The 6,318-nt window shown below is 44.0% G+C and overlaps 6 non-coding genes across 6 annotated transcripts; all 6 read left to right on the top strand.

Moving 5' to 3' along the window:
• Positions 1–203: 203 nt before the first annotated feature.
• Positions 204–322, top strand: LOC136737078 (5S ribosomal RNA). The gene has a single exon (XR_010812051.1). It is a non-coding gene; the product is annotated as a 5S ribosomal RNA (ribosomal RNA).
• Positions 323–1,377: 1,055 nt separating this feature from the next.
• LOC136737292 (5S ribosomal RNA) lies at positions 1,378–1,496 on the top strand. The gene has a single exon (XR_010812257.1). It is a non-coding gene; the product is annotated as a 5S ribosomal RNA (ribosomal RNA).
• Positions 1,497–2,551: 1,055 nt separating this feature from the next.
• On the top strand, positions 2,552–2,671 carry LOC136736651 (5S ribosomal RNA). Its single transcript, XR_010811711.1, has one exon. It is a non-coding gene; the product is annotated as a 5S ribosomal RNA (ribosomal RNA).
• A 1,055-nt stretch (positions 2,672–3,726) lies between these two features.
• On the top strand, positions 3,727–3,845 carry LOC136736629 (5S ribosomal RNA). Its single transcript, XR_010811690.1, has one exon. It is a non-coding gene; the product is annotated as a 5S ribosomal RNA (ribosomal RNA).
• Positions 3,846–4,911: 1,066 nt separating this feature from the next.
• Positions 4,912–5,030, top strand: LOC136737199 (5S ribosomal RNA). Its single transcript, XR_010812165.1, has one exon. It is a non-coding gene; the product is annotated as a 5S ribosomal RNA (ribosomal RNA).
• Positions 5,031–6,096: 1,066 nt separating this feature from the next.
• On the top strand, positions 6,097–6,214 carry LOC136736810 (5S ribosomal RNA). The gene has a single exon (XR_010811860.1). It is a non-coding gene; the product is annotated as a 5S ribosomal RNA (ribosomal RNA).
• Positions 6,215–6,318: the final 104 nt, after the last annotated feature.

Here is a 6,318-nt window from a genome sequence, read left to right as displayed (position 1 = left end):
GTTTTGTAATATATAGTTCCGGTCTGGTGTGGCACCCCAGCTAACGCACAACGTTGCCACAACGTTTCGTGTTAGCAGGGACTGTCTGCGGCGCGCTGGTGTGTCCCGGACTTTAGAGTAGAGAGACAGTTCAACTGCAAGTATGAGCGGCAGAAACGGATATTGCCTTCCCTTTAAGTAGAGCGTCAGGGACAGCCTCCCTGGCTTACGGCCATACTAGCCTGAATACGCCCGATCTCGTCCGATCTCGGAAGCTAAGCAGGCTCGGGCCTGGTCAGTACTTGGATGGGAGACCGCCTGGGAATACCAGGTGCTGTAAGCTTTTGCATCTTTTACACACCAGAGGGCGACAAATCACGAGTTTTAACTTTGGATACTCGCAATTTCATCATTATTTCAGATTTGACTTCCCCAAATACACAGGCATACAATAGATCTTGTTCTCCAACGTAAACGGTCCCTAGTAACTAGGGTACATTCGTAAATAAATTGAGCATCATGGCTAGAAGTGACTAAATGTTGCCTAATCTTTCTCATCGAGAAATTACACAATTACAGCAACACAAAAAGGAACTCCACCGGACAAAGTTCAGTGCTCACAAGGAGCCTCATTCAACACACACGGTTCCATTCCCATTCATGCAAAGCACGAAAGTGTAAAACTTGGGAACATACTTGAGAGCAAAGATCACATTCAATCTCATTCAAGGCACGGATGTGAATGCAACGGGATGAAATTACTGAAATGATGCCTGCCCTCGAACTGTGATGATGGACTACCCGACTCGCCAATAATATTGGGTTCTGGTGTATTGAAATACAGGAGCTGCTGGATTTGTGTGTTTTCTTACCCCCTCACCATAGTTTGTCAAATGTTTAAACAACTGAACTTATATTCAAGGTTTGTTTCTCTTCATATGTTTTACTGGTTTACATTTGTCTCAGCAACCTGTTGAATGATTCTTCTGCTTTCAAAACAAAATGACAACAGGATGAATGCACACACTTGAAAATACAATACATGCAATGTTATGCATCATAGTGATGCAACCTCCTTTCAGTTTCATACTGCATGTCAATTGAAATCCTTACTGAAATGCACACCTTCTCAAGATTGCGCTTGACTGGCGTGTCAGGCACTCAATTACAGCTGTTTTATCAAGACAATGTGTTCGTTTTGTAATATATAGTTCCGGTCTGGTGTGGCACCCCAGCTAACGCACAACGTTGCCACAACGTTTCGTGTTAGCAGGGACTGTCTGCGGCGCGCTGGTGTGTCCCGGACTTTAGAGTAGAGAGACAGTTCAACTGCAAGTATGAGCGGCAGAAACGGATATTGCCTTCTCTTTAAGTAGAGCGTCAGGGACAGCCTCCCTGGCTTAGGGCCATACTAGCCTGAATACGCCCGATCTCGTCCGATCTCGGAAGCTAAGCAGGCTCGGGCCTGGTCAGTACTTGGATGGGAGACCACCTGGGAAAACCAGGTGCTGTAAGCTTTTGCATCTTTTACACACCAGAGGGTGACAAATCACGAGTTTTAACTTTGGATACACGCAATTTCATCATTATTTCAGATTTGACTTCCCCAAATACACAGGCATACAATAGATCTTGTTCTCCAACGTAAACGGTCCCTAGTAACTAGGGTACATTCGTAAATAAATTGAGCATCATGGCTAGAAGTGACTAAATGTTGCCTAATCTTTCTCATCGAGAAATGACACAATTACAGCAACACAAAAAGGAACTCCACCGGACAGAGTTCAGTGCTCACAAGGAGCCTCATTCAACACACACGGTTCCATTCCCATTCATGCAAAGCACGAAAGTGTAAAACTTGGGAACATACTTGAGAGCAAAGATCACATTCAATCTCATTCAAGGCACGGATGTGAATGCAACGGGATGAAATTACTGAAATGATGCCTGCCCTCGAACTGTGATGATGGACTACCCGACTCGCCAATAATATTGGGTTCTGGTGTATTGAAATACAGGAGCTGCTGGATTTGTGTGTTTTCTTACCCCCTCACCATAGTTTGTCAAATGTTTAAACAACTGAACTTATATTCAAGGTTTATTTCTCTTCATATGTTTTACTGGTTTACATTTGTCTCAGCAATCTGTTGAATGATTCTTCTGCTTTCAAAACAAAATGACAACAGGATGAATGCACACACTTGAAAATACAATACATGCAATGTTATGCATCATAGTGATGCAACCTCCTTTCAGTTTCATACTGCATGTCAATTGATATCCTTACTGAAATGCACACCTTCTCAAGATTGCGCTTGACTGGCGTGTCAGGCACTCAATTACAGCTGTTTTATCAAGACAATGTGTTCGTTTTGTAAAATATAGTTCCGGTCTGGTGTGGCACCCCAGCTAACGCACAACGTTGCCACAACGTGGCATATTAGCAGGGACTGTCTGCGGCGCGCTGGTGTGTCCCGGGCTTTAGAGTAGAGAGACAGTTCAACTGTAAGTATGAACGGCAGAAACGGATATTGCCATCCCTTTAAGTAGAGCGTCAGGGACAGCCTCCCTGGCTTACGGCCATACTAGCCTGAATACGCCCGATCTCGTCCGATCTCGGAAGCTAAGCAGGCTCGGGCCTGGTCAGTACTTGGATGGGAGACCGCCTGGGGAATACCAGGTGCTGTAAGCTTTTGCATCTTTTACACACCAGAGCGCGACAAATCACGAGTTTTAACTTTGGATACACGCAATTTCATCATTATTTCAGATTTGACTTCCCCAAATACACAGGCATACAATAGATCTTGTTCTCCAACATAAACGGTCCCTAGTAACTAGGGTACATTCGTAAATAAATTGAGCATCATGGCTAGAAGTGACTAAATGTTGCCTAATCTTTCTCATCGAGAAATGACACAATTACAGCAACACAAAAAGGAACTCCACCGGACAAAGTTCAGTGCTCACAAGGAGCCTCATTCACCACACACGGTTCCATTCCCATTCATGCAAAGCACGAAAGTGTAAAACTTGGGAACATACTTGAGAGCAAAGATCACATTCAATCTCATTCAAGGCACGGATGTGAATGCAACGGGATGAAATTACTGAAATGATGCCTGCCCTCGAACTGTGATGATGGACTACCCGACTCGCCAATAATATTGGGTTCTGGTGTATTGAAATACAGGAGCTGCTGGATTTGTGTGTTTTCTTACCCCCTCACCATAGTTTGTCAAATGTTTAAACAACTGAACTTATATTCAAGGTTTGTTTCTCTTCATATGTTTTACTGGTTTACATTTGTCTCAGCAACCTGTTGAATGATTCTTCTGCTTTCAAAACAAAATGACAACAGGATGAATGCACACACTTGAAAATACAATACATGCAATGTTATGCATCATAGTGATGCAACCTCCTTTCAGTTTCATACTGCATGTCAATTGAAATCCTTACTGAAATGCACACCTTCTCAAGATTGCGCTTGACTGGCGTGTCAGGCACTCAATTACAGCTGTATTATCAAGACAATGTGTTCGTTTTGTAAAATATAGTTCCGGTCTGGTGTGGCACCCCAGCTAACGCACAACGTTGCCACAACGTTTCGTGTTAGCAGGGACTGTCTGCAGCGTGCTGGTGTGTCCAGGACTTTAGAGTAGAGAGACAGTTCAACTGCAAGTATGAGCGGCAGAAACGGATATTGCCTTCCCTTTAAGTAGAGGGTCAAGGACAGCCTCCCTGGCTTACGGCCATACTAGCCTGAATACGCCCGATCTCATCCGATCTCGGAAGCTAAGCAGGCTCGGGCCTGGTTAGTACTTGGATGGGAGACCGCCTGGGAATACCAGGTGCTGTAAGCTTTTGCATCTTTTACACACCAGAGGGCGACAAATCACGAGTTTTAACTTTGGATACACGCAATTTCATCATTATTTCAGATTTGACTTCCCCAAATACACAGGCATACAATAGATCTTGTTCTCCAACGTAAACGGTCCCTAGTAACTAGGGTACATTCGTAAATAAATTGAGCATCATGGCTAGAAGTGACTAAATGTTGCCTAATCTGTCTCATCGAGAAATGACACAATTACAGCAACACAAAAAGGAACTCCACCGGACAAAGTTCAGTGCTCACAAGGAGCCTCATTCAACACACACGGTTCCATTCCCATTCATGCAAAGCACGAAAGTGTAAAACTTGGGAACATACTTGAGAGCAAAGATCACATTCAATCTCAATCAAGGCACGGATGTGAATGCAACGGGATGAAATTACTGAAATGATGCCTGCCGTCGAACTGTGATGATGGACTACCCGACTCGCCAATAATATTGGCTTCTGGTGTATTGAAATACAGGAGCTGCTGGATTTGTGTGTTTTCTTACCCCCTCACCATAGTTTGTCAAATGTTTAAACAACTGAACTTATATTCAAGGTTTGTTTCTCTTCATATGTTTTACTGGTTTACATTTGTCTCAGCAACCTGTTGAATGATTCTTCTGCTTTCAAAACAAAATGACAACAGGATGAATGCACACACTTGAAAATATAATACATGCAATGTTATGCATCATAGTGATGCAACCTCCTTTCAGTTTCATACTGCATGTCAATTGAAATCCTTACTGAAATGCACACCTTCTCAAGATTGCGCTTGACTGGCGTGTCAGGCACTCAATTACAGCTGTTTTATCAAGACAATGTGTTCGTTTTGTAAAATATAGTTCCGGTCTGGTGTGGCACCCCAGCTAACGCACAACGTTGCCACAATGTTGCCACAACGTGGCGTGTTAGCAGGGACTGTCTGCGGCACGCTGGTGTGTCCCGGGCTTTAGAGTAGAGAGACAGTTCAACTGTAAGTATGAACGGCAGAAACGGATATTGCCTTCCCTTTAAGTAGAGCGTCAGGGACAGCCTCCCTGGCTTACGGCCATACTAGCCTGAATACGCCCGATCTCGTCCGATCTCGGAAGCCAAGCAGGCTCGGGCCTGGTCAGTACTTGGATGGGAGACCGCCTGGGAATACCAGGTGCTGTAAGCTTTTGCATCTTTTACACACCAGAGCGCGACAAATCACGAGTTTTAACTTTGGATACACGCAATTTCATCATTATTTCAGATTTTACTTCCCCAAATACACAGGCATACAATAGATCTTGTTCTCCAACGTAAACGGTCCCTAGTAACTAGGGTACATTCGTAAATAAATTGAGCATCATGGCTAGAAGTGACTAAATGTTGCCTAATCTTTCTCATCGAGAAATGACACAATTACAGCAACACAAAAAGGAACTCCACCGGACAAAGTTCAGTGCTCACAAGGAGCCTCATTCAACACACACGGTTCCATTCCCATTCATGCAAAGCACGAAAGTGTAAAACTTGGGAACATACTTGAGAGCAAAGATCACATTCAATCTCATTCAAGGCACGGATGTGAATGCAACGGGATGAAATTACTGAAATGATGCCTGCCCTCGAACTGTGATGATGGACTACCCGACTCGCCAATAATATTGGGTTCTGGTGTATTGAAATACAGGAGCTGCTGGATTTGTGTGTTTTCTTACCCCCTCACCATAGTTTGTCAAATGTTTAAACAACTGAACTTATATTCAAGGTTTGTTTCTCTTCATATGTTTTACTGGTTTACATTTGTCTCAGCAACCTGTTGAATGATTCTTCTGCTTTCAAAACAAAATGACAACAGGATGAATGCACACACTTGAAAATACAATACATGCAATGTTATGCATCATAGTGATGCAACCTCCTTTCAGTTTCATACTGCATGTCAATTGAAATCCTTACTGAAATGCACACCTTCTCAAGATTGCGCTTGACTGGCGTGTCAGGCACTCAATTACAGCTGTTTTATCAAGACAATGTGTTCGTTTTGTAATATATAGTTCCGGTCTGGTGTGGCACCCCAGCTAACGCACAACGTTGCCACAATGTTGCCACAACGTGGCGTGTTAGCAGGGACTGTCTGCGGCGCGCTGGTGTGTCCCGGGCTTTAGAGTAGAGAGACAGTTCAACTGTAAGTATGAACGGCAGAAACGGATATTGCCTTCCCTTTAAGTAGAGCGTCAGGGACAGCCTCCCTGGCTTACGGCCTACTAGCCTGAATACGCCCGATCTCGTCCGATCTCGGAAGCTAAGCAGGCTCGGGCCTGGTCAGTACTTGGATGGGAGACCGCCTGGGAATACCAGGTGCTGCAAGCTTTTGCATCTTTTACACACCAGAGGGCGACAAATCACGATTTTTAACTTTGGATACACGCAATTTCATCATTATTTCAGATTTGACTTCCCCAAATACACAGGCA

Source organism: Amia ocellicauda, unplaced genomic scaffold (genome assembly GCF_036373705.1).
Source record: "Amia ocellicauda isolate fAmiCal2 unplaced genomic scaffold, fAmiCal2.hap1 HAP1_SCAFFOLD_47, whole genome shotgun sequence".
NCBI lineage: Eukaryota > Metazoa > Chordata > Actinopteri > Amiiformes > Amiidae > Amia > Amia ocellicauda.
This window is presented reverse-complemented; position numbering and strand designations above follow the sequence as displayed.